This window comes from Thalassophryne amazonica, chromosome 3, assembly GCF_902500255.1.
Source record: "Thalassophryne amazonica chromosome 3, fThaAma1.1, whole genome shotgun sequence".
In the NCBI taxonomy this organism is placed as follows: domain Eukaryota; kingdom Metazoa; phylum Chordata; class Actinopteri; order Batrachoidiformes; family Batrachoididae; genus Thalassophryne; species Thalassophryne amazonica.
Window position 1 is genome coordinate 6,116,502 of NC_047105.1, and position 9,343 is coordinate 6,125,844.

The following is a 9,343-nucleotide window of genomic DNA, read 5'->3' on the forward strand; positions in this document are numbered from 1 at the left end:
GAAGAAGTCAGCCGAGTACCACATGACACCCGAAGAATGGGTGAGGAAAAGGACGATACAATCTAGAGGGGGAGTGGCTAGCAGAGCGGACACTCCTAGTAGGCCGGACCAAACAATTAGGGTGCGGCTCACAGTGCTGATGGTGTTGGTTCCCTATGTGGGGGTTTATTCTGTCGGAGCACACGTTGAACTCCTGGAGGAACAGCAGCAGTCAGACCAACCGACTCAAGGTGAGGAAAAATCAAGAAAGTCTCGGAATCGCTGGATGTTTCCCTCCATCTTCCGCGGGACAAGGAAGAAGTAAAAAGAAGCGGCTGTTTGCAAAATGTCGCAAGGACCAAATGTATATAGAGTACCCATTATTAATAATTGAGGAAGACTTGGACCCTACATACAAAGTTTCCTCGGTGCTGAGAAACTATACTTAAATTGGCCAGAAAAAGATTTTGAAGAAGAAGACTGGGAACTAGCATCTAAAGGATATTTTGTCTCAAATTATGAATATAAAAGAGATGCCGAATTAACAGAGACAACAGGACAAAAATTACTCGCTGAACGAGTGCTGAGCAATGCAAGTCTGCGGCATTGGTACATGAAAGGACGCCGAAGAATGCCCCAATCGGTTCCAAGATGTCCAGATACCTACCCATGGATATTAAATGTGATTTACCTACAACTCAAAGACTTAAGATTCACATTGAGATGGGGGATTAATTACGTTGAGCCACTCCAAGGAGTCTATGTTGAAATATACCTTAACCAGTGCTTGATCTGGACGACAAGCCCCAACATGCAACGTCAATTGAACAAACGACTGCAAGACCCAAGATATCCCGTATTAGATAACCAGACATTAAATTTGAGAATTATTGATCAACCCCTGGCCTGTATGACCTGCCTACCCCCAACCATACCACCAATTTTTGAAAATCAAAACTTCTGCTACCTGTACACAAGAGGAGTCTGGAACTGTAGTCAGGCAAGGAAGATTCAGCTTCAAATTGAGCCTAAGGATCAAGAGGACAAGCCTATAGTTCCCCTTTTTCTTGCCCTATCACAAACCAGGTATTCTGGATACCAGTTTTGGCAGCATTGGCAAGATCTATGGGACTATGTACCCCCACATCAAGTACAGAGGATCCCTGAGGGACCCCTCCCTAAACCTGATAGAATGATTGTTATGATGTGGAAGTGGGCGTGGAAAGGAATGGATTCAGAACTTAAGCACCAATCTCCCATCTACACTCATCTCTCTAAGAGACAACAACTGTTCCCTATGGTGGTGTATTTTGGCAGGAAGAGAAGGAGACTGATGGCGGAGTAACAACTCACTCTGAATCATGCTGCGGACCTTCAAATTGGATGAAAATAATGTAAATAGTCTACGTTCCGGGCCGAGAGGACTTACACCATATTTGGAATTACCCTACAAGAAAATATGTTTAACATGGCCACAAAAGGATTACAAAGAAAAAGGATGGTTGCTGGGAACAGGAGGATATTTTGTAGATAATGACTCATATAAAAGAACTGCTGATCTTGCAGCGCCTGGAATATATACTCCTCTAGAAGCTATCGTGGAAAAAGTTGGACAACACTGGAATTGCCCCGGGGTCGGATGGAAGTTTTACCCAATTCCCCGGTGTCCAGACTTATACCCCTGCATCTTAAACGTGGTGTATATACAGAAAAGGGGCTACAGATTTAAAATAAGATGGGGACCTAATTATGTTGATCCATTACAAGGAATGTATGTGGATATTTGGCTCGGATCTTTCCAGATTTGGACCAGTAGTCCCTATATGTTTAAAAGACTTCAACAAAAAGAGGCACTTTCAACTTTTTATTTGATTGAGAACCAAACTTTGCCAATATGTACGACAGTACAGTACCTTGACGTCGAAAAAGGTGGAAGTGTTCCGCCTATTAGAAGTGGATGGCGAACTAGAGTACTAGTGGGGCTTTGGCAACCCCCAAAGGCTATACTGATACGACTTGGCATAAAGTCGGGAAGAGGATTATTTCGGAGATCGACTCCTCTGTACTCTGTGATGGCACAGTATGTCTACAATGGAGCGGCATATTGGAATGCCTATGAGGACATCTTGCACCTACGTAGAGAATTGAATCCTGCATCTTCACCTGGTGAAAGCACGAGACAAACAACAGCACCTAAGATCATCCATCTCCGAGATGGGAGAACCACAGGAAGACAACGTGATCACCACGCAACCTCGAAGGATCAACGACAGACCAAGAGAAACAGAATCTGGCATAGAAATGCCACTACTGCGACAACCTCGAGGGCAGGAGCCGCTGCCACCAGTACCAAGTGAATTCTACTACAAGAATGTTGGAATAAGGCAGCAGCAACAAAGCCGACCGTGGAAGAAAAAGTGCCTCCAATGTTGGAGTTGGACGGCCAGACTTACAGCATTATTAGTCGGCATTGCTGTACTTCTAGCTATCCTGTACCATTATGGTAGTACGCCCTGGACCTTAACCCATATCAGGGTCCAGTACCCAACGACTAAAACTTTTCAACAGACACGTTGGGGAGTTGAATCAAGAAACAGCTACATGATATGGGACCAGAATTCTACAGAGACATGGGCAAAGATGAAGAACCTAACTCAGCAGATGCAAAAGAATAAGTGGCTGCAATACTTGAACGACAGTGGGGAATTTCCAACCGTCACTACCAATCACAACCTGACCACCGGAGCAGAAATCCTTCAAAACCTACAAGTGAGGGAGAAAGAGATTATCGTGGCGACCATCTTACGGTTAAAACAAAGAGAGCGAAGAGAAGTAGGCTGCACTTGGATAAGACCTGAACCTGGCGAGCCAGCCTGGTATTGCTCATGGGGATGCAGAGTACTACTGGGCTATCGAGCAGGATACTGGGAAAAAGAAGCTGTTTTTCCAGCATTACCAAGACATGATGTTTGCAGAATGATAATGCCTACCTGGAAACATTGGGGAAATTACAACCTCACCTGTGACAACACCCGCAGCAGAGTGCTGAAAGTGGATACTACATCTACAATAATCCCTCCGTTGAACAACGCTACCGACATAGGAACAGGAATACCATACTCCAAACCAACCGTCATCTCACCAGTAGGATTGGTGGGATCCACAAAGATATCACCAACACAGAGAAAAACTAAACCATTCCCTACATCGCCAACACAAGATACCCAGCGAGTATTAGAACCAAAAGTTAAAAGTATCGATAACATGATTAAAAATAGATGGAAGGAGATTCATGATTATTGTGTAAAAGAAAAAGTAGCAAAATTGGATAGATGTTATTGGAATCGACCTATTGGATGTAAATCTCAAAATTACATGGTGCTTACACCAGTTATCGATTTGATAGACAGGATTACTTGGAAACAAATACAAGAGGCAAAACATGATGAATGGCTTAACGACACCTTTCCGTGGGTCTGGAGCGTTCCACTGATACATTTTGAGGGGAATTTTCCAAAGGGAAACACGTGGACTGGGCATAGTTTGCGGGGTCCACATAAAGCAAAATTCTATGTGCAAAAACTACCAAAACCTAATGAGCTAAGGTCAGTACCTCGGGATGATTTTAGCAAAATTGATTAATGCGTGGCGAATAAAATCTATGGAAGCTTACATGAGACAGAATACCATAATAATTTGGCTGAAGGTTCTGGTAAATCCCCCCGATGTCCCATAGATCAAATTAAGACAGGGAATTGGCTAAGATGGGTATATAACTGTACAAAGTTGTTACAGGTTCCAACCATTAAGGGAACCCTTCAAGCATGGCAGGAAGGAGTTAAGCGTAGTAAGGACGTTACCTGGTGGGGAATGGAGAAATATGAAATTCAAGATTGGGTATTCCCCTGTTTAGATCAAAGTAATAATTATTGGGTTAAATATCAATACATCGCCACAGTCTACTCCAGAGATAAAGCTACTTGGTCTGGTGTACTCTGGAGACCAAATCCTTATGTTACGTCACGGCCATGGAAAATGATTTGTAATAGACGTAATACCACATGCACGATAAGCCTTGCCCGCCAAAATTGTAGAAAAGTTCCTAGCTGGGAAGAATATTGTGATGCTTACTATGACGGCGAGTATGACACTTATGGCCATCAAACAGTTTGGGAGAAGAACAGTGCAGGCGAATGGATAAGAGCTTTTCCACCCAACGTTGGATGTGCAAAGGCTGTCCTGGGACATGGAATGTCGAAAAGGAAGCAGATCCTAGGCCACATAGTGCCATTTGTTGGAGATGCTTTGATAATGCTTGAAGAAGGATATGCTTTCAAGAAGAGTCTGTGTGAAGGACAAGAAATTGTCGGTTACGAATGGTTGGGGCCCAATCGGATTTACAATAATGGTACATGTGAATCGCCTGCAGAACATTGGTTAAGCTGTGGAAAAGGAAGAAGTTGGCATGAATGTTCTTGGTGGGAAAGAACGCAAATAATCGCTGGAGGAATCATCACCACTTTCGCTGCAGAGACCGGAGAAGTCATTAAAGAAGGTCTCGAAGTGGTGACTGGTTGGATTGGACATTTGTTTGGATATCTTTGGCCCTATCTGTTAATCATAATAGGACTTATTATTGCTGCAGTAATTGGATATGTTTTGATAAAAGGAAGTTTCGCAGCCGCCCTGCGCTTGTGTGGGAGGAGCACACAACGCAGTGAAATGGAGCCCCTCCTCCGTTAGGGGAGGAGCTATGGAGCCTACAAAGCTCGACGCCGGGACACGCCCTGTTCATTCTGCCTTGGGGGAGCGAAGGAACAAGAAGCATCTACATAACAGCACACCAACTTAAGGAGATAAGTAAAAAGAATAAGAGAGCACAATGTCTAACAATAATGGCGGCATAAATGACACCATCTTCAAAGTGAGTAGAGTGGAGTTTATTGCACTACTGTTAATATGGCTGCTATACTGCTGTGTCGGCCGTTGGGACTTACGACAACCACTGCGAATAGTAACGCTACTACATGGATGTGTCAGATTGGCGATCATCAATCTGCACTATGGACAGAGTGACTTAGGGTTGTCGTTATTCATCACTCACATCCTCGGTCGCTTTAATCTCCAGTTTGACTGTTGGGGAATATGGCAGTACACATCGATTACAATTTGGATGGTGATAGATATGACAGCAATCTTTTACACCCCGGCAGTGATAGCCGACATTGTGTGCGAAGCTATGATGGCCCTGACCCTATTGGCGTACATAGCTACGTTAACTGGAGCCGTACAACGCAAGAAACCCTGGCTCTACAAACTTGGACTTATCATAATTTGGGCCTTAGAATGGGGAATATTATCATCCTTATACTGGCTGTCCATGGTTAGTCAACTACTCCTGCTGTTATGGTTTATGACCTATGATGCTTGCTTCCCGCGTACAGCTCCTTCAGCTACGGTGATCATGAGGCAGCTCTGGCGTACATCTGAATAATCCCGACGAACTCTTTTGCTTGCTTGCAATATAATAGTTAAAAGACTAATGTTTCCTCTTATACTATAGGGGGATATAAGATGTATTCATTGTCAAGCCACCCTGGAACAAGCGATCTACTTCTGGGAGGTAACACCGACTCTGTGGTGCCCGACATGTTATAGCAACAACTTCGCTGTTCAAGTGGCACGAGGAATAATGGGACGGAAGGATACATCTTTTCTGCCCCAGGTACCAACAGCAACATACCTAAAAATTGAGGCTGAGGCAACCGTGATATGGCATTCCCTTTTGGTTGATCAAATACGAGCTGACACTATAGTGTCTCCAGAAGGATATATGTATTGCCCCGTGTTTACCAAAATGTGGATGTACCCTACGGGAATAAGATTCTCCACAGCTCATCTTGCCGATGGCCGGATCGTGGCCATCGGTCCTTCATTACCACCAGCTCCACGTTCATCTCCACAGCACACTGTGGAGGTTGGAGTGCAGACCGAGGATATGAACTGGTGTTTGGAGGCCCTCACACAGGTGTTCCTGGACGAACACCTTCAACAGCCCGAGCCTGAGGATATTCACGCTGAAGCTTCACCTCAACCGAAGGATACATCACCACGACCATCTACACCAGTTACACCGTGTTATACACCCGTCACCCCCACTTCACCATGCGCACCATCGTTCCCTGACGGATTATCATCTCAGGAATATGAGGCGACTCCATCTCCATCGGAATTACCATCACAAGCATCGCTACTGGAGGAGCAGCCTTCTGACAGCGACAGCAATCTACAGATGGGCGGAGAGGAATACGTGGTGCTGGATGAGTGTCGTTCAACTCCAGCTCCTCCTGTTCTATCTCCGATGGTGGATGAAAAAGAAGTGCTCACCCTTCACCCTGTCGACGACGACGGGGATGTTTTTATGGAAGTATAAAGAGATCATCAGAGCTTCAAGTCATGGAGGGGGTGTCAAGAAAGATGACTTTAAGCTTGCTTTCAGCTTGTTTTCATCTTGGAATATAATACATGCCATGGGAATAATACACATGTTGTTGGAATAAACTGGACAGTGTTTGGTACTTTCCCGGAGTAAGTGAGGTCATACTGGACTTTTCCATTGCAGATAGGGAGGCCCATGGAATATGTCTAAGAATGATTCTAAAATGACCAAGTATGATCAAATGAAGTATTAATGTGTTAAAAGTAATATCTAAGAATGATTCTAACATAACAAGTATGATTAAAAGAACTATTAATGTAATAAAAGTAAGAGTTGATTAGAAAAAGTATGTTACAAATAAGTGAAATGAATGATTATATGAGTTGTTTTTCATAAAGGGTGCAGTTAGAGAGAAAGAGGAACTGAAGAAGTTGTTTTTAGTGCAGAGGCAGAGAAAAAGGAGGAAGTTAGTGATGTCGCAAGCGAGGCCAGAAGAGCTGATGATAAAAACAACTGAAAATGATTAAGATGTGATAAGATATGAAATGAATAATAAGGAATGAAAATGTTGTATATGATCATATGAATTGTTTTTATGTGAAAGAGAGTTGTAATGAAATGATTGAATATGATTGATGTGATTCTAAAGACATGATTTAAAAAGAATGAATTCTCAGAAAAGCTGACGTGTTAACAGAAAAGAGGAACTTGGGACATAAGTTACTGGCAGCCGGGAAATGAGTTCTGCAGATGGCTTCCAGTAAGGGAAGGAGTAGGGAGGAGGTTTTGAGTCACCATCATCCCCATGGTAACCAAGATCAACTGAACAATGACAAGAGTTCTCATATAAAAACTGCACAACAATAGGAAACGGGGTTATTCTTCCAGGGAGAGGTGCTGTTGTCACTTCTCCCCTGCTACGAGGAGATCACAAGACTTGACCATCTTGTGAGCAGCAATTGGAATCGTGGAGTGAGAGGATTGGAGACATAAGAGATCATTTGAGAGAGTTTTCAACTCCCACTCAGGCCGTCCAGTCACGGAGTAGCAGAGCATTGGAGAATAATCACTGGCCTTAAGTCTGAGTGAGGAAGTTTCAACGTTTTCTCTCTCAAGGAACATCACAGCATACCAGAATGGATTAGATCAACTTTTAGTTGATCGAAGAAGGAATAAACTCTTATGTGGATTAATTTCCTGAAGGATTACAACATCACACAAGGATCGTGGTCAGCTAACAACTAATAGCTGATGAAGAGGAAATCAAGTTCATGGAACTGGGGATTTTAACATCAAAAACCTCCTTCCCTCACTCCTAGAAAAACTGTTAAGAAGTTAATCCAATCCAGTCAGGGTGAGATCAGACAGCATTATTGAATTAGAACAAAAATCTCTGCCAATTATTATTCTGATTATATTTGAATTACTGTTGTGAAATTATCATCATATAACCTATTTTGATTATGTTGTCAGCACTTGCAAAACCTGCAATAAATTTCCAAGCATGCAGTTAAAGTGTTAAGGCTCGGACATTGGATTTATTGATGCTTCTTAAGGTGTAAAAGTTAAAGTTTATTGGGTGTACAACATCAAAAAGTGCTCTAAAAGGTTAGTCTGGTTTTTAATGAAATTAACGCATCCTGGGGACTCGCTGTACGAGTCACTAAATTAAAAAATCTAGCAACATTCCAAGAGCCCTGATCCATAAGAGGAGAGCTGCCGTTAACTGGCGTGGCCGGCTCGTATCCTGGTTCCAGAGGAGGCTATTCGACCGGGGTGCGAGATCAGCATCAGCGGGGTGGACGTCCGGATGGAGGCAGTGAGCGGCTAGACGAATCTCCTCGCCACCAGCTTCAACAGCCTTTGTGCAGCCCTGCCGGGTCATACCCGTGAAGACACGAAGGTCGGACCCCAGAGACGGAGAGCTGATTTTTAGTACACAAACGCACTCATCGGAGGGTCAGCCTATGCTGCGTGTATCTAAAAAAATAAATAACGGGATCTGACACAGCCTTCTGACGGCGACAGCGATCTACAGGTGGGCGGAGAGGAGTACATGGTGCTGGATGAGTGTCGTTCAACTCCAGCTCCTCCTGTTCTGTCTCCAATGGTGGATGAAAGAGAAGTGCTCACCCTTCATCCTGTCGGCGACAACGAGGATGTTTTTATGGAGGTATAGAGAGATTGGCGGAGCTTCAAGTCATGGAGGGGGTGTCAGGAAAGATGACTTTAAGCTTGCTTTCAGCTTGTTTTCGTCTTGGAGTATAACACATGCCATGAGATTAATATACATGTTGTCGAATTAAACTGCACAGTTTTTGGTACCTTCCAGAAGTAAGTGAGGTCATGCCGGACTTTTCCATTGCAAATGGGGAGGTCCACAGAATGAACTCGGTGGTGAAGATGAGGGAATATATCTAAAAATGATTCTAACATGACAAGTATGATCAAATGAAGTAGTAATGTGTTAAAATTAAGAGTTGATTAGAAGATGTATTTTACGAATAAGTAAAATGAATGATTATATGAGTTGTTTTTCATAAAGAGTGCAGAGTCAGAGAAAAAGAAGTGAAGAAGATGTCGCAAGTGGGGCAAGAAAAACTGATGTGAAACAATTGACCAAATGATTAAAATGTTGGTAAAATATGAAATGAATAATAAGGAATGAGAATGTTTGTATATGATCATATGAATTGTTTTTATGTGAAAGAGAGTTGTAATGAAATGATTGAATATGATTGATGTGATTTTGAAGAAATGATTTAAAAGAATGAATTCTCAGAAAAGCTGAAGTGTTAACAGAAAAGAGGAACTTGAGAAATAAGTTACTGGTAGGGGCTGCGGAGATTTCCAGTAAAGCAGAAAGAGATGGGAGGAGGTTTTGAGTCAACAGTGTCCCCATGGTAACCAAGATCATCTGAGGAC